The 19,565-nt window shown below is 37.7% G+C and overlaps 1 protein-coding gene across 2 annotated transcripts in view; it reads right to left on the bottom strand.

Moving 5' to 3' along the window:
* NPR2 (natriuretic peptide receptor 2) overlaps positions 1–19,259 on the bottom strand; it is a 54,800-nt gene extending 35,541 nt beyond the window's left edge. The window contains exons 1-2 of one of the 2 annotated variants that reach the window (XM_074196208.1): positions 19,118–19,259; positions 18,442–18,492 (exon numbers count right to left, since the gene is read on the bottom strand). The gene's annotated coding sequence lies outside the window, so the exon portion shown is untranslated. The remainder of the gene's footprint in view (positions 1–18,441; positions 18,493–19,117) is intronic. The other variant, XM_074196209.1, reaches the window with a different exon arrangement.
* Positions 19,260–19,565: the final 306 nt, after the last annotated feature.

Raw genomic sequence — 19,565 nt, 5'->3', positions numbered from 1 at the left:
AAAATGGGGATAATAATAGTATCTATTTTCCCTGATTCTTAGGAGGATCCGGGGAGATAATAACTAGTAAAATGTTTAGCCTGTTTCTAGCACATAGGAGGCATTACATAACTGTTGACTATTATTATCTTGAACTTTTGATGAATCAATTTAATTCTTTGCTCTCCTTTATATGCAAATCCTTTGGCATCTTGTCCCATCTCTGAAAAGCCCACTTTGGATGAATTCCACCATCTATATGGTCCATTCCTATTCAAATACTTCTGGGAAGAAGAAACAATAGAAACTGTATTTTCCAGGTCTATTAAAATTTATATTAATAACAACAATAATGATGATAGCTAGTATTTATAGGACACTATAAAGTTTGTAAAGTGTTCTAAATGTATTTTGTTCTAAATGTATTATTTGATCCTCATACTAACATTAAAAGGAAGATTTTATTATTTTTCCAATTATAAAACTGAGGCTAAGAGAGACCAAGTGTTTTGCTCCTGGTCAAACAGTTACTAAGTGTCAGAGGCAGGATTTGGACTCAGGCATTCGTGATTCCATGTATAGAATTCTCAAATTGTTCCTCACTTCAGCAAGACAATTCTCCCTAATCAATTCAATATGCTAGTCACTACAGAAGCTACTGCAAACCTCAAGTCTGCCACAGAACTCCATCCTCTCAGCTCAGAACTTCACTTCATCTCACATCATTCAAATTTTCTTCCCTTACTATCTCCTCTTCCATCTATCTCACACAAAAAAGTCATCTATCTTCCTTCTAAAGTAAATCCCTCAATTTGTATCTATGATCCTATCCTTTCTTCTTTAGTCAACCCTACTTTCATCCCTACCCAATCTAATCTTTATTCTCTACCTACTGGCTCCTACCCAGCTACCTACATACACATCTCTCCTACCCTTAAAAAAAATCCTCACTTGATCTGACTATACCTACTACCTATTGTGCTATTTTTCACTTTCCCTTTGAATTTAAACTATTTGAAAAAGACATTTATAGAGGCAGAGCCAAGATGGCTGAATGAAGGCAGAAATTTCTACAAGCTCTACCCCAGACCACTCCAAATACCTTTAAATAATAACTGTAACCAAATTCTAACAATTTCCCAGCCCAAGACAACTTGGAAGATCCCCCTATAAAGGTCTGTTACAGCAGGGTGAGAAAGGCCTGCAGGGATGCCTGGGTCCATGGAAGCAGTGGTGGTTTCCAGACCTTTCAGCACAGAGATTGCCAAGGACAACTTGGAAGTTCAATGGGAAAACTGCCTCACCTGAGTGAGAGGGGAGCCCAGTCCAGCACAGGCCTCAGAGCAAACTTGAACTCAGGGATCAGGAACAGGCCTGGGGAGCCACCAGGCAGCTGCTTCCAGAGCATGCAGCCCATGAATGGTAAGGAAGTTGGAGGAGACTGCAGCTCTCTGCAATATATATATATATATACCTGAGGCAGAATTCTGTGGCTTTGCCCATGCTCAGATCCAGTCTGCAGACTGGGGTCCTAGTCTCAGGAAAAGGAGCAGGGATCCTCCTCACATTTCTAGGGCAGAGGAGAATGCTTGTGGTCATCCATAGATCAGAGCACAGGCCGGGAGAGCAGTCAGAGCCTCTCATAAGAACTTGAAGGAATTGAGGTCCCTGGGGGTATCCCTAAAGATGCAATAATCCTCAAAAGCTTAAGACAGTGCGTTTTCTAGCCTGGAAGCAGAATCCCACCTTAGCAAAGACTTAAAATCAAGTCAGGCTGGGGAAATGAGCAAACAACTCAAGAAAAAATGTTTGACCATAGACAATTACTTTTTCATGTGAGAAAGTAGGGGAAGAGGATTGAATGATGCGAGATGAAATGAGGTTCTGAGTTGAGGAGATGGTCCTATGGAGGATCAAAATACATACTCAGTAGAAAACAAAGTCAAAGTTTCTGTATCCAAAACCTCCAAGAAAAAATATGACTTGGTCCCAGGTTATGGAAGAGCTCAAAAAAAATTTGAAAATCAAGTAAGGGAAGTAGAGGAAAAACTGGCAAGAGAAATGAGAGCAATGTGGGACAATCATAAAAACCAAGTTAGCAGCTTGATGAAGAAGATACAAAAAAAAATTCTGAAGAAAATAACACCTTAAAAAACAGTTTAGGTCCAATGGACAAAGCAGTCCAAAAGGTAATGAGGAGAAGACTGTCTTAAAAAACAGAACTGGCCAAATGAAAAAGGAGATACAAAAGTTCTCTGAAGGGTGGCTAGGTGGCACAATGGATAGAGCAACAGCTCTGAAGTCAGGAGTACCTGAATTCAAATCCAGCCTCAGACACTTAATAATTACCTAGCTATGTGGCCTTGGGCAAGTCACTTAACCCCATTGCCTTGCAAAAAAAAAAAAAAAGCTAAAAAAAGTTCTCTGAAGAAAATGGAACTAAGGGAAGCTGAGAGACTGAGTGCTTGTGGTCATCCACAGATCAGAGCACAGGCCAGAAGAGCAGTCAGGGCCTCTCATAAGAACTTGAAGGAATTGAGGTCCCTGGGGGTATCCCTAAAGACAGTTGCAAAAATTCTCAAAAGCTTGGGATAGTGCATTTTCTACCCTGGAACCAGAGTCCCATCTTTGTGACTTTGTGAGAAATCAAGAAACAATGAAACAAAAACAAAAGAATGAAAAAATGGAAGAAAATATAAAATATCTCACTGGAAAAACAATTGACCTGGAAAACAAATCCAGAAGAGATAATTTAAAAATTATTTGGGCTACCTGAAAGTCATGACTTTGAAAAAGAGCCTGGACTTCATTTTTCAATAAATAATCCAGCAAAATTGCCTTGATATCCTAGAAGCAGAGAGTAAAATAGAAACTGAAGAAATCCACTGATCACCTCCTGAAAGAGATCCCAAAATGAAAACTCCCAGAAATATCATAGCCAAATTCCAGAACTCCCAAGTCAATTCAAATATTGTGGCACTATGATCAGGATAATACAAGATTTTGCAGCTTCTACATTAGGGGCTAATAGGACTTGGATATGATATACCAAAAGGCAAAAGAGCTTGGATTACAACTGAGAATCAACTACCCAGCAAAACTGAACATACTCTTTCATGGGAAAATATGGATATTCAATAAAATAGAGGAGTTGCATTCTTTCCTGCTGAAACAATCAGAGATGAACTGAAAGTTTGAGCTTCAAGTACAGCTCAGATGAAGCAAAGCAAAGGTGGACAGGAAGGGCAAATTATAAGAGATTTAATAATGTTGAACTGCTTGTATTTCTTTTTTTTTAAGGTTTTTGTAAGGCAATGGAGTTAAGTAGCTTGCTCAAGGTCACACAACTAGGTAATTATTAAGTGTCTGAGGCCAGATTTGAACTCAGGTACTCCTGACTCCAGGGCCGGTGCTCTAGCCACCCCTGAACTGCTTGTATTCTTGCATGGAAAGATGATGCTATATATGAACCTTCTCATTTATTAAAGCAGTTAGAAGGCACAGGAGGGAGCTGAATATGAAGATATATTATAAAGATGGAGTTAATGGGCAAGAAAGGAATATACTAGGAGAAAGGGAAAGTAGAGGTAGAATGGGTTCAATTATTTCACATAAAAGAGGCAAGAAAAAGCTTTTGCAATGGAGTGAATGGGGAAAGGTGAGGGGGAATGAGTGAGTCTTCATTTTTATGAGAAGTGGCTCAGAGAGGAAATAATACATACACACAATTGGCTATAGAAATCTATCTTACCCTAGAGGAAAATAAGAAAAGACAGGGTTGGGAGAAAGGGGGTGGTGTAGAAGATAGAAGACAGAGAAGATCATGGATTAGGGTAGTCAGATACAACATACTTCTGAGGAGGTACAGGGTGAAAGGAGAGAGGACAGAATAAATGGAAATGGGGAGGAATAGGCTAGCAATAGCAGCTGTGGGGAAAAAAAATATTGAAGCATTTTCTCTGATGGAATTATGATAAATAATGCTATCCATCCCAAAGACTGAGCTGGTGGTATCTGAAAATAGACTTAAGTCCACTTTTTTCTCTCACTTTATTTTTCACTTTCTTTGTAGGGGAGGGGGAGTTATGTTTACTTTTACAATATGATTATTATAGCAATGTGAAAAAAACTAAAAAAAAATAATTAAAAAAAACAATAAAGGACATCTATAACACTCTCCTTTCTCTCTTCCCACATTTCGATTATTCTTCTGAATCCTAATCTCTTCATTCAACTGAATCTCTTTTTGTCTAAAGTTGCCAATGATATTTTAATTGCCAAATATACTAGTCTTTTTTTCATCTTCATTCTTTCTTGATGTCTCTCCAGTATCTGACCCAATTAATCACTCTCTTTTCATTCAGGATATTCTTCTCCTCTCTAAGTTTTCATGATATTGCTCTTTCCTGCTTCTCTCCCTACTTGTGTGATCTCTTCTTCTCAATTTCCTTTGCTAATCTTCATCCAAGTTATACTTACTAATCCTAAATTTCTAACCCTCAAGGCTCTGTCCTGGGCCCTCTTTTCTTTTTTCAATATTATCTCATTTGTGATATTAGCAGCTCCCAAGGGTTTAATTACTATTATCTATAAGCAAATGATTCTCAGAGCCCAAAATCCAGTCCTATGAGCCTCCTGAATTCTAATCTCATCACCAACTGACTTTAAGATATCTTAAACTGGATTTCCATAGGCTACTCAAAACCAACCTATTCAAACAGAACTCATTCCTTTTTTTATTCCAAATAAGGTAAAGTTTTATTTTTTTTGTATTGTTTTTTGAGTTTTACAATTTTTTCCCCAATCTTACTTCCCTCCCTCCCAACCCCCACAGAAGGCAGCCTTTACATTTCAGAATTCATTCTTTCCACCAAAACCCTTTCCCTTCTTCTCAACATCTCCATTACTGTTGCAATAACCTTCTGGTTGTTCTCCCAGTCTTAAGTCTTGCCCATTCAGCTGCTGAAGTGAATTTCCTAAGGCACTAGTATAGCTGTGGTGACAAAAATTGTCCCACATACCAAAAAAGAGACTGAGGCAGAACTCTGAGCCAAAGGCACTTTATTAAAGCATTCACAAGATCCCTTCAATGAAGTGGAGTCAGGAGTACCTAAGTTCAAATCCAGCCTCAGACACTTAATAATTACCTAGCTGTGTGGCCTTGGGCAAGCCACTTAACCCCGTTTGCCTTGCAAAAAAACCCTAAAAAGAAAGAAAGAAAGAAAGAAAGAAAGAAAGAAAGAAAGAAAGAAAGAGGGAGGGAGAGAGAGAGAGAGAGAGAGAGAGAGAGAGAGAGAGAGAGAGAGAGAGAGAGAAAAGAAAGAAAGAAAGAAAGAAAATAAGAAAATGAAGTGGATCTTAGATCTTCCTCATGATTTGAGATACCCTCTTCTTCCAGGGCCCCTACTACTATAACTCTGATATCTCAAACATAAAATTATTTTATTGGTGGACATATGATGCATAGGCTAGAATAAACTAAAATAAGCAAAACAATATGTGAACAATCATGGATTAAGCAAAGTAAAATTATCTTCGCTGACTTGGTTGTCAAAGGATGGATGGGCTCATTCTTATGTTTAGCAGGAGGAGATGGTACAAGCTATACATACTAACCAGATGGATCATTAGATGGTCACTTGCTCATGCTGGACAAGAAAGAATGATCCAGAACAAAAATAATTTGGAGGGGCAGCTGGGTGGTGTGGTGGATAGAGCACTAGCCCTGGAGTCAGGAGGACCTGAATTCAAATAAGGCCTCAGATATTTAATAATTATCTAGCTGCATGACCTTAGGCAAGTCACTTAACCCCACTGCCTTGCAAACCCCTCTCCCCAAGAAAAATAAAAAATTAAAATAAATTCGAGAACTTTCCATATAGTTGTTACCTCTGCCTCGATGGGTTTTGTCACCAAGACAAGGAAAAACTAGGGTGGAGAGCCTCTAGCTAGCTTTCTATGATTATGAAATTATTATACAATCTGCAGTTCACCTAATACACATAGTTTTATAACCACTACTCCAAAGGAATCATGTCAGATTGACTGATACTAATTGGAACAGAGTAAGGCTGGAAATTAATTCTCTCTCTCATAACCACATTATCTCCCTACTTTGTTTATTTCATTGACTCAGGATCAGTTCTCCTGTTTGGTTTTTAAAGCCTTTAGAGCCTGGCCCATTCCTACCTATGTCCCCTATGCATGAATGCTCTCCCTTCTTATCCCAACCTACTAGTTTCTTGGACTGTTTTCAAAACTCAGTTCAGTATAGATTTTTCTTAAACCCCCAATACCCCTCTTGACTGTTAATCCTTCCCTCTGAGATTATGTGTCATTTGTATTTTATCTGTCTTTTAGGTAAAATCTTTGTATGAAAATTCCTTGAGAACAAGAACCGTGTTTTTTTTTTGTAAGGCAAATGGGGTTAAGTGGCTTGCCCAAGGCCACCCGGGTAGGTAATTATTAAGTGTCTGAGACCGGATTTGAACCCAGGTACTCCTGGCTCCAGGGTCGGTGCTTTATCCACTACGCCACCTAGCCGCCCCTGAACCATGGTTTTTTTGCTTTTCTTTATATCCCCAGTGCTTGACATGGTTCCATATTTATAGTAGGTGCATAATAAATGCTTGTTGATTAACTAACCCTAGACAAGTCACCATCTCCCAATGCCCCATTGCTCTAACCTGCTAGGATAGTTTTGGATCATGATGCCAATCAGTTTTGGCTATCTTTCCAAACTTCATGAAATCTGCAAATTCAATAAGCATAACATCTATGCTTCATATAAGTGATGAACAAGATGTTAAACAGCACAAAGCACAGGGCAGGTCCCTGCTACATTCTACTAAAGACTTTCCTCCAGGTTGAAATTGGTCCATTAATGACTAATTCTGGGGTCTAACCACTTAACCATTACAATATCCACCTAATTATATTAATATCTAGCCTAAATTTTTACATCATATATATATAAGGATGGCATGTGAAATATGCAATCTAGATACCCTATTATATCTATAGCATTCCCCTTGGTCTACCAATCAAGTAACTCTATCAAGAAAGAAAATGAGGATGGTCTGACATGGCCTGTTCAATAAGAACATCAATCTTACTGATCATTTCTTCCCTCTCCAAACAATCATAAATTTTCCCTTTAATTATATTTTCTATGATTCTTTCAGGAATTAAGATCAAGCACACCAATTTATAGTTTACAGATTCCATTTGCCCTTCTCCACTTGCACTGCTCCCATTCTTCATATTCTTTTAAAGACCACTAACAACAATTACCCCTATCAGTTCACCAGGCCCTAGTGATTTGAACTGTGAGCAAACTCTTACTTTAGATTCCAAACCCCTGACAATTTTTATTCTATCTTTCTTATTCCGATGGCCATTATCTCCTTAGGAGAAAATACAAAGTGAATAAAATAGTTCCTGACAACTGATTGGTGCCTAATAAATGCTTATTGATTCATTGTTATTGTCACATCTACCCTATCCCTTCCCATCTTTGATCCTCTTCTTGTCTTGATTATAGCTAAAAAAATAAACCCTTTTTTGTTTCCCTTAACATTAAGATAAAGCCTCTACTTTTGTGGATTTTATTGCTAACACTAAAAATCTTTGCAAAACTTTTAGAAAAATTCAAGTGACATAACATAAATTGCCTCATAATGTAACCTATATTATTCATCAAACTTAAAGCTTAGAGTTAGGAAAAAGAGAACCCTCCCCCAAATCAACCTTTGGTGATCCTTTCAGAGTGGAAAACTGGATACAGAGGACCATAGGTTTGACCCAAATATGTAGTTATTTTATACCCTTTCCTCTTTGCATCTTCCCTTTTTCCTTTCTCTAAAAAATTCTATTTTATTTTTATGATTTTTATCTGTATTGATAAATATCCTACTTCTAATTCTTAATTTTTCATTCATTATTTAACTGCTATAGATATTTTTTCCAGAAGTGGGAGGGAAGAAAGATATAACTATTCAGCCCCTTATTAAAGCTGGCTACCACAAACAAAAGTTATTTTTCACTAGTACATTGTATGGATTTCAGTACTCCGAGATAGAATTCATCCAGGTCTGGTGACTTATTCTTATTGGAAACAGCTAAGTATTCTTTTTTTGTTATTGTTTTTTGTTTTTACAAGGCAATGGGGCTAAGTGACTTGCCAAAGATCACAGTTAGGTGTTTGAGGCTGGATTTGAACTCTGGTCCTCTTGACTACAGGGCCAGTACTCTATCCACTGCTCATAGCTAAGTACTCTTAATCTTAGATTTGAACTCTCCTTTAACTATTTTCACACTATCCTCCTTTACATTCAAATGATCATTCTTCTTGGTAGAGGAAAGAGCATTTAAACTGTTTTTCCTATTATTCATTGTCCTCTAATAATGATATTCTCCCTGACATTGGCCTCAAAATGTTAGAAATATAGTACACATTACATTAACAGTTTATTATAGGTCTGTCACCTTCCAATTTCTCTTAAGTTTTTTTAAGCACAACAATGGTTCCCCATTCATCAGACAACCAGGATGAAATAGGCTGCCAATAATCTGAAACAGTTCCGTCGGATGAGGCTTTGTGGAATCGTGGTGAAAGCAGAGAACATTTTCTTGGCTTTTACCATGTATACAGTGGGCTCTCAGTAAATATTTGAGGATGATGATGACTATTCCACAGCATAAAAATTTAACATCTCTATGTTGCAATCTGTCCAATTCAGTGAGAAGAAAACCACCTCTTCGCAATTTCTTCTTTTACTATTTCATCTGCTACAAGTCAAAATTGTGATAAAGTGAAAATTAAAGTGAGGAAGATATGGAAAGGTTTTTGTATTGACAAAAGTACTTTGCTAGTACTTGCTAGCAAACTATTACTTTGTTTTGTTGGATGGGAGATGAGTAATGACACCCTTAAGCCCAAATGAAATAATCACAGAAAGTAAAAATCAGATAATGGTTTCCTTGATCAGGGATAAAAGATTTTAAGGTCTTAAATAAAATTTAAAAAGGTTTTTATAATTATCCTTTACAAGATTTAAAAAATGTTGTTCAGTCATTTCAGTCTCATACAACTTTTTATGACCCATTTGGAATTTGCCATTTTTTTCTCCAGTTCATTTTACAGATGAGGAAACTGAAACCAGAAAGATTTAAGTAACTTGCCCAGGGTCACATATAGCTAGTAAGTGTCCTAAGGCCACATTTGAACTCAGGTCTTCCTGACTTCAGGCTGTACACTTTATCCAGAAATATTTTATAAGTATCATTTCCCAGATAAGATCCCTTCCTAGTCTAGGGTTCTATGATTTTTTTAATTTAATTTTTTTTCAAGTAACAAAAATTATATTTTCTTTCCTTCCCATCATCCTTCCCCCAATAGAAAAGAGAAACAAACAAATACAAAACTCTTATAATACTCCTTTATCCAAAGGAGTATTACTTCTCCTTTCCTCCCACTAACTATGACAACCTACACAGGAGCTACTTACTCAGAAGGAGACATGACATCCAGTTAAACAAGTCTGCTCACCAACTTAAGTAAAAGACAATTCTGAGGAACATAAGCCCTGTGAGCCCAGAAGACAAATAGCCCTGGTCACTAGGAGGTAAGCAGCAGAGGATAGGCCTAAGGAATCTAGTTATATGACCTGTTCTATTGGAGGAAACAGAATTAAGTACGAAGTCTACTACATGAAATCTCAGCTACAGAAAGAGGGCAAGGAAGTAAGAGATATAGTCCTTATGAGCAATGGGTACTAAACTATTTGACATACACACAATGGAGTTATCATATGAAATGTTATGCTCTTAGAAGATACCTGTCATTTACATTGGCCACATTCTGCTTCCTTCTACATGGCTGGCAAGTCAGTCACTTGAGTAAGTTTTGATTAGAATTCAAGAACACTACTCTTTGCTGATTAACATAAATGGTTTTTCTAAATAAATAAGTAACAGTAAAATAAAGCAGAACAAGCTCAAAGGAACATCAAATGTACCTTGCCCATAGCCTCCTTTTTACTACCCCATCTCACATTTATCTCTGCTCATTAAATCATTGCTCCCTTCATCCATAATATTGGGATGGATTGAGCCAAGACAGAAGCACAGCTGAGAATAGTTGTAAATGTTAAGTTGGGGCTTAGGCTAGAAAGGAACAAAAAACAAGAAAAAAGAAAAGCCCAAAACTTGGTAAGATCAGGACCTGTTTCCTCATCTGTAAAATGAAGGATGTGGATAATCAAGATAATATCTAAAATCTAGTATCTAATGATTCTCTGTATCTAGGAGTTGAACTCAGAATAACACTAGATTTAACACAATTAGGACTTTCTTTAGTATCTTCCCATGTAGTCTAAAACTCTAAACACAGTGAACGTTTAGTTAATGCTGCCAAATGAATTGGTTGTGTTTTGGGTTTTTTTTTAAACCAGCTACTGTATTAATCTTTTACATGTGCTGTTATCTGACCATGTAAAGATACATTTGGAAACATGCTCCATCAAAAGGAATGTAATGTATACCAGGGAGAAACTGATATAATTCTGCTAAAAGAAGCATAACCTACACTGTCACAATAAAAGTTCTAACAAGTTCTAGGGAGTAGCTCTATAGTTCTTGAGGTTGGGACTGCTACCTAATGAATGTGTCTCAATTTTGGAGCAGTTAAGTGAATAGTAGAGAATATCAAGATCAGGAGAGTAAAAACTTGCATTAGGAGGGTAGAAGTGGAAACAGAAGAATTGGATCTAACTTTGTATTTGAAAAGGAAAATAAAAAAAAGGCTCGAAATTGCAAGCGTTAAGAGGTATTACTAGCTAGTATCATTAGATATAGCTAGTGCCATTGACATTAGTTGACTGTGGAAGTTAGGAAGGGATAATGGCATAATGAAGGGAAGAAAATGAGTTTGGTTTTTGATGTGTTGAGTAAGCAGAATACCCAAGGAGGGACTGACAAGAGCCAGGAGAGGCATTATAGGGAACCAGTCGGCCTGTGTGTGAGCTGAAATTTAACAGTTAGAGCTCCTCTAAAATAAAATGTGCTTTCTTAGAAATCAAGTGCCCCATTACTGCAGATGTTAAAGCAGAGGTTAGACGATCATTTCCCAGATAAGATCTCTTCCTAGTCTAGAGTTCTGATTTTTTTTATTTAATTCTTTTTCAAGTAACAAAAATTCATTTTCTTTCATTACCCCACTAGAAAAGAGAAACAAATACAAAACTCTTATAATAAGTATGCCTAGTAAAGCAAAACAAACTACTTCCTGAACTGGCCATGAATAAAAAATAGGCATCTTGATCTGCATCCTTGAGTCCATCACTGCTTTGGCTGGAGATAGATAGAATGCTTCATCCTAAAAAGGATTCTATGATTCTAACAAATAAGTTTTATGCACAAAGAAAATATTAACACTTGAGAAGATGGTGAGAAGTATTATTTTCAAATTAAGCTAGGAATCAATAGCTCAGAATATTTGAAATCATGAGAATGGATGAGTTATGGGCCCTAAGAGAAGTTGTTGCCACATGTTCAAGACCAGTTTAACTACAATGAGGCTTCAAGTAGAAAGAGCAATAGAGGACCTGGGTTTGAAAATTAATTCTGGTCCTTCAACCCATGTTGACCTTGCAACTCAATTCCACATCTAAAAAAATTGAAGGGATTAGACTAGATGGCTCAAAAGTTCCCTTTTCCATTCTAAATCTAAAATCTTATGATTCTGCAAATTTCAGTGATAAATACTGACCCAAGTATTTATATATACCTGAAGTGTATATATATATTAATGGTACTATCATGACTCAAAAACTGTAAGACAATACTAAAAGAGCTTACCCATTCTAAGAATTTTTAGTCCTTCTATTCCATTCAGTATCATCAAGGAGACAAATTAAAAAGTTGCACTGGCTCTCTGCTATGAACTCTGGAGAATACCTACAGTGTCATCCTTCTAGCCCCAAACCATTCCATATTTCCAGGGCAAGGAAATCAGGATCTGAGGAAGATGAAGACCCAGCTCTTTACTTAGGCCTGGGTATCTGCCAATCCTGAACACACACTTCTGCCTCAGGCAAGGACTACTGGGTAGTTTAGGGGGAAGGAGGTAGAAAGATGAGAGGTGTGGCTGACTCCCTGGGGAGAAATCAAGGCAGTTGGGCCACAGTCTGTGATGCCTGTGGGAGCCCTGAACCTTTACGGTTTCCTGTGCTCTGGTTGTCCTGGTAACCTGTGGCCTCCCTATTTGTGTTGGCACTGTAGGGCCAAGAGCGGAAGCAAAACTGAAGCTGGGGGAAGACTTATAGGGAAAAATGTGGGTAATGTAGCAACTATGCCATTGCAGGGTCAAGCCTAGGGCAAAAATATGTGGAGTAGTTCCTAAAGATTTAAGTTATGCCTGAGGGAGACAATGTGGGCTTTGGCTGAGGAAGAAGATAGATAAAGAAGAAACCGCAAAGGATAATGCTAAGTAGGAGCTAAACCATTAGAAGAAGAGAGTGGGGGGGGTGATAAACATCTCACCTTAAATAGCCCAGATTCCTTTACAGAAAAACATTGTCCCAGATAATGATATGTACACAAAGTCTATGTCAAAATATAGAGGTTTATTAAAAAAACTTAAACCCATCCAATCCTAGAAAAATCCAGGATGGTAATTGTTTTGATGTAGTGGCGAAAAAGGATTTTAGAGTTCATCCAAGAAGTCATCAGAAGAGAATTTGATAAGGGCAGCTTTGGTAGTGTTAAAGATAGGACTGGAAAGTTGACAAAGGTTAAGGCAAATGAGAGTGGAGATATCTACTTGATCTCTTAAGATGACTTCAAGGACAAAAAGCAGACCTGTCTGTATATGAGTGTATTTTTATCAATAGACTCTTGGGCCTAACACAGTATAGCAATTCTTATATTTTTGGAACCTTATCCCACTTATCATAGAATTTTAGAGTGACAGAGATCTTAGAATTTATTTTGGCTAATCCCCTACCAAAGCACAATTTCCAATTCCACCAAACCATCTCTCCCAGTCCCTAAAATTTTATCTCCTTCATTAAATTGTCTTACATTGTTCTGAAAAGCTGTTTCCCAGCACTTCTGTTCAATGCTGACAGGGAATTTTCATGGCTACTCTCAGATCTCTAATCCAGATTTGGATTTAGCCTTGTGTTTATATTCCAGTATGTGCGCGCGCACACACACACACACACACACACACACACACACACACACACAAAATGCATATATAGTTTTTTAAATATATAGAATTCAATGTAATCTGTATATACATATTCATGTTTTTTAACATTGCTAACCATGTATCCATTTGAATATTTATATCACTAAGACCTAAATGTTTATAATTATAATGGTAATAACTGATATATATATGTATATATAGCACTTTGAAATCTGCAAAGTGCTTTACAAAAATGATCTCACAGCAACAATGTGAAGCAGATACAAGTGCTCATTTTACAAATGAAACTGATAATCAGACCAAGTTGCCCATGGTCATATAACTAGTGAAATATCAGAGGTAAGATAGGAATTCTTTCTAAATAACACTATATAGCCTCTCTTAATTAGGTGCCTCTCTTAATTAGGACATGGTTAAAGATCTTGGATATCAATCAGCAAACATTTATTAAGTGTCTATGATGTGCCAGACACTATTCAAAGCATATACAAAAAGAGACAATAGGACAATCAGTCCCTGGCCTCAAGGAGCTCCCAATCCAAAGATATTACACATTAAGAGAACAGACTGAGGATAGTATTCATTCAAAAAAATTTCCATCTCAAAAATCTGAAGAAGCTACAGTCTCAAAGTTCATAGTATGTATATAATTAAAAAGATGACATTATGAAAATTCCCTTCTACAATAAACACAGAAACAGGTGGCACAAAAAAATATAAAAATGAGAGCTTGGTACCAAAGAGAGCTACATTACTTCAAGCTGAAGGAATCTAAGAAACTTCATGGAGATGACTGAACTAGATCTGACACTAGAACCAGACATCGAACTAGTCCTTGAATGATGGCTAGGCTCTTGATGGTAGGAGGAAGTAAATAAGGAAATACATTCTTATATAGAAACAAAGACAAGTCTAACTCAGGAAACTGGAACAGGGAAGGAGGTTATTCTAAATACAAGAAAAGATTAAACAAAAGCAGAGGCAGGAAGGACAGAGTGGGAAACTGGAGCCATATTTGGGGAGTGATCAGTGACCTAGATCTCTGGCAACAACAAAAAGTGAGAAAAGAGAAAAACAGAAAACAAGACCAAAAAGATAGGTTTAGGAGACTTAGCATTGCAAGGCTACCTGAATGACCCGTTAAAGAATTTTGATTTTATTATTTAGACTGGGGATCAATGCAGTTTTTAACCAAGGGAATAATTAACACTGTGTTTCACTGTAAGCAGTATATAGGGTAGACTGGAAAGGAGACTAAAGAAATCAAGAGGAAAAGACTAAGAATGATGGGGAGATGTTATGTTAATAGAAAATTATGTTAATAGAAAAGCCTAATATAAAAGAACATTAATTTTTAATGTGATTGTGAACTAAGAAGTAGAACGAAGAAGAATTTAAAAGAGTTAAAAGGCAGAGATGAGCCAGAAAGTTATGAGCTAGAGAATCAACAAAAGAGGTGGAGTGGTGCTTGTTGGCAAGGAAAAGAGTAGAACTGAGGAAAGAAAGAATTTATAGTAGAGGAAGTCGGTGTGAAGTTTTCCTCTAAAAGTGCCCAACAGAGCAGAACAGGAATGAAGGCAAAGGATAAAATGAATGAGATACAGTTACTAATATAGGCTTAGGCTGACAAACAGCAAGACAGAAAAACAATAGTTCCATAATAAAAGAGAGCATTGAAATTAAATGCAAACTAGTCAGAATGTTCTTGCTTTTAGCTAAAGGTTATTGTAAGATTTAGTGATCAAAGAAAAGTAATTATAATTTGAATTTTAAAATATATTATTAACATCAAAACAGAAAAAAATCTAAGTGGAAAATAAGTAAGTTATCAGAGGAATTTAGTATGCTGGTATTTATTGTCTAAAACAGATTTTGCTGATTTTTTTTGAAGCAGAGAAGTAAAAGTCACAGATGTATCAGTGTTAAAAGAGGATAACATCATTCAAGATTAGTCAAGTTACGCAAAATTAATTTTTTTTGTAAGGGAAAGGGTCTTGACTCATGGAATTCATCAGTTTCATTAGCTTTCAAAGAAATTTCCTTGATTCATGAAGATTGGCAATTATTGTTCTACAATTTACAGTCATATATGTTGCCAAGGATACTGAGAAGGAGAGTGCCTTGCCCAAGTCACACAGTAGGTAGGACTTGAAATCATGGCATCCCAACTCCAAGGCTAGACTTCTGATCTGCTATATAACACTCTTTCAGTGGCAATTCTTCATTTTCTCCCCCCCCCCATTATTTTCCTTAAAACTCTAGCCATTTTGTTCCCTAAAGAAATGTTTATGGTTACTCTGTCTGGTTCTGCAAAGTAATCAATTACTTTAGTAGTTTAATTAAGATGGCAATAAAATCACATTAATTTGGGTAGTATTAGCATTTATCCTAGTCAGTATAGACCAACCAAAAATAACATCACTTCAATTATTTAAGTCTTACTTTATGTGGTTTATATTATGTTAAGTCCCATAAGTACTTAGGCATTTCATATTTTTTAATAAAAATTCAAATTTTGCTTACTAACCTTTGTTAGTAATATATATGTTAATTACTATATATCTTGATACTAAATTGTTTCATTGAATTGTGAAACAATGGTATCTAAATTCAATCCATCCTTCAAGGTGCAACTCAGATCTCATCTCACCTATAATGCCATAATCATATACTTTAGTTTACCATTATCTGTGTCTTTGAAATCATTAAATTTTTATCATATCTACTACCTAATATGAATACAGATAGTCCCACATAGATCAATGGCTTAGCTGTCCCAGATCTCAAACTATATTATAAAGTGGCAGTCATCAATTTGGTACCAGCTGAGAAATTGAGTGGTAAATCAGTAGAATAGATTAGGCCATTGTAAATGGCCAAACCTAGTGTTTGATAAACCCATACACCCAAGATTTAGGGACCAACAACTCACTATTTAACAAAAACTGCTAAGAAAACTGGAAAACAATATAGCAGAGACTAGATAAAGATCAACATCTTACATCATATACCAAGATAAAGTCAAAAGGGGTACATATAAAGTATGATACCACAAGGAAATTAGGAAAACATGGAATAGTTTACCTGTCAGATCTATGGAGAAGGGAAGATTTTATAACCAAATTAGAGATGGAAAGTATTATGGGACCTAAAAATGTAAATTTTGATTATATTAAATTAAAAATGTTTTGCACAAACAAATCCAATGCACCCAAGATTAGAAGGAAAACTGAAAGGTGGAGAAAGTCCTTAATAAAGGCCTCATTTCTCCAACAGAGACAACAGACTCAAATTTACAAGAACAGAAATTATTTCCCAAGTGATAAATGGTCAAAGTATGTGAACAAGCAGTTTTCAGACAAAGAAACCAAAGTTAATTATAATCAAATAAAAAAATGCTCTAAATCACTACTGATTAGAGAAATGCATATTAAAACAAGTCTGAAGTACCTCTACACACTTATCAGGAAATATAATGGGAAAGGAAAATGACAAATGTTGGAGGGTTTATGGGAAAATCAGGACACTAATGTACTGTTGGTAGAATTTTGAACTGATTCAAACATTCTGGAGAGCAATCTGAAACTATGCCCAATGGGTTATAAAACTATGCATACCCTTTGATCCAATAATACCCCCAATTGTTCTTTATTCTAAAGAGATGATTAAAAAAGGGGAAAATGACATATTTGTGCAAAAATATTCACTGTAGCTCTTTGTAGTGGCAATGAATTGGAAAACTAGGGGATATCCATCATTTGGGGAATGGCTGAACAAGTTGTAGTATATGATTTGTAATATATGATTGTAATGTCTTAGCTATTCTCAATAACATAGTGATCCAAGACAATTCCAAAGGAGTCATGATGAAAAATGCTATCCACCAAGAGAGAGAACTGAAGAAATCTGAATGCAGACTGAAGCATACTACTTTTCACCATATTTTTATAGGGTGTAGTTTTTAGTCTATATTTTCTCTCACAACATGAACATGGAAATATATTTTGCGTGATTGTACTTGTACTCAAGAGCCTATATCAAATTGCTCACCATCTGGGGAAGGAGGGAAGGCAAGAAAAATAAGGAGAGAATTGGAACTCAATTTTTTTTAAATGTTAAAAATTGTTTTTACATGTAATTGGGGGAAGACATTAAAAAATAGTGTATGGAAATGTTATTATCCATAGTGGCTGTGATCACAAAATTAGCCAACAAATTTAAGCCATTAAGGACAACACTGTGCTTACAATTTTGCAAAATTGAATCACTATACATAACCTTTCTATGAGTAAGAATGCTGAGTTTCACCTTGGGATCCTAGAAAGAAATCTCCCCTTCCCTTGGGACTGGTACTTCTTTCTCTCCCCAGGTTCATGGCCTTCAGTGGTATCTCCCTCAATCTGGGAGAGAAGTTCAAAAGAGAGATGTGGGCAAGGCTGCAGAGTGACCTAGAGCTAGTGTAAACCCTGAGGGATATTTCTTGTTCTATGCGAGGGACTGTTACAAGTTGCTCTCTTTGACTTAAGAGTCCCAAAGAGAAAATATTTGGCCTGCTTCCAAACAGAATTTTCCAACTAAGTCAAAAAGCATTTATTAATCATCTGAATGTTAGTTCAGTCCTGTCCACCTCTTCATGATCCTGAGGACCATACACACCAATATTATCCATGAGGTTTTCTTGACAAGGATACTGGATTGGTTTGCCATTCCCTTCTCCAGTGGATTAAGGCAAACAAGGGTTAAGTGACTTACCCGGGGTGATGAAATTAAGTATCTGATGCCCCATTTGAACTCAGATCTTTCTAAATCTAGGCCCATGTCACTGAGCCAACTAATTACCTAGAGATTAAAAAAAAAGACAATTCCTGTTTCAAGTTCTCAAAAATCTCCTGAAAAAGGGGGGGGGGAAGTCCCCCAGAATACATTATACAACTTTTCCATTACTGATTTCCAGGCATGCATACTTCCTTTATTTTACTAGGTTTTTGCTTTAATGTTTGCAAAAAAAGTAAACCTGAAGAGGAGAGATCCTTGCCTTCAACAAAGAACTAAATGTGGAATGGTATAACCAGGGCTTGCCAGTCACTGAACCTTGGATGGAATGAAACACAGATGAAGATCGAGTGGAGGGAGATGCTCAAGTAGAAATAGCTTTGTGGGCGGGTAGGTGGCCCAGTGGATAAAGCACCGGCCCTGGAGTCAGGAGTATCTGGGTTCAAATTCGGCCTCAGACACTTAATAATTACCTAGCTGTGTGGCCTTGGGCAAGCCACTTAACCCCGTTGCCTTGCCAAAACCTAAAAAAAAAAAAAAAAAAAAAAAAAATAGCTTAGAAGGCTGGGAATCACCATGGTTTTTTAACCAGTCATTCAAAGACATGTAAGGCACGTTCTTAGCCTGAGCATATACAGGTCAGGGACTACTTATTATCTTGCTTAATAAATTCTAGTTGCAGTCACCTCAGTGAGATCATAAGCTCCTTGAGGGCAGTGATGGGAGGGGGTGGAGGAAGGCAATTGTTTTTAAAAATCAAAAGGGCTCGTGCTATTCACACTAGCTCGACCGCATGCCTGCGCTTACTCACCTCTACAATGGAGTAATAATAATAATAGCACCTGTTTACCCCATCCCACTCAGCTAAAGTACAAATTCAAAGCAGCACAAGGCAGCCCTTTGGTCCCCTCAATGTCTGCAGTACCAAGCATAAAGAACGTATCTGAAAAACACCTAATCTCTAAAACGGTATGTTTGGGGCATAAGCTACAGTTGTAGCTGCACTGGGTGGGTCTGCACGGGATTCTCGGGCGCCCCCAATTCCAGCGCTCTCTCCCTCACCCGCCCCGTCTCTACCTGGCCTCCCTCTCCCCCTGTTTATCCGACCGACCAGTCGGTGCAGCGGGCTGGGGGTCCGTGCTGACTCACCCGGAGGGGCGGCCGGCCCGCCTGCAGGCCGGGGGGCCGGAATCTGCTCACTTCCTCAGCAGCCGCGCACCTGCCCCGGATTCCTGGAGCGCGGCCCGGCCCGGCCCGGCCTCCGGCGGATGTTTTCCTTGTCCCCGCGGGGCCAGCGCGCGCCAACCGCCAGCTCACCCCCACCACCCAGCACCGAGGACAAGCACAGCGCGCGCCAACCGCCAGCTCACACCCCCACCCCTCCCTCCCGCACCGCGGATACGGGCGCGTGCCAACCCCCCCACCTTCCCAGGCCCTCTGCACACGCCCACAGTCCCTACCCTCACTAAAAAGCGGGCACACAGCATGGTCTTCCTAAGCCATCCTTCCGGTCCCCCAACCCAACTGTGTACACCACAGATGCCCCATTGTCCCTCCCCTGCTGTACACACAGCCCCAAACTCTATTTCCCCGACCC

Source organism: Macrotis lagotis, chromosome 8, assembly GCF_037893015.1.
Source record: "Macrotis lagotis isolate mMagLag1 chromosome 8, bilby.v1.9.chrom.fasta, whole genome shotgun sequence".
Lineage (NCBI taxonomy): Eukaryota > Metazoa > Chordata > Mammalia > Peramelemorphia > Peramelidae > Macrotis > Macrotis lagotis.
The sequence above is the reverse complement of the archived record's forward strand: the minus strand, read 5'-3'. Positions and strand labels throughout refer to the sequence as shown.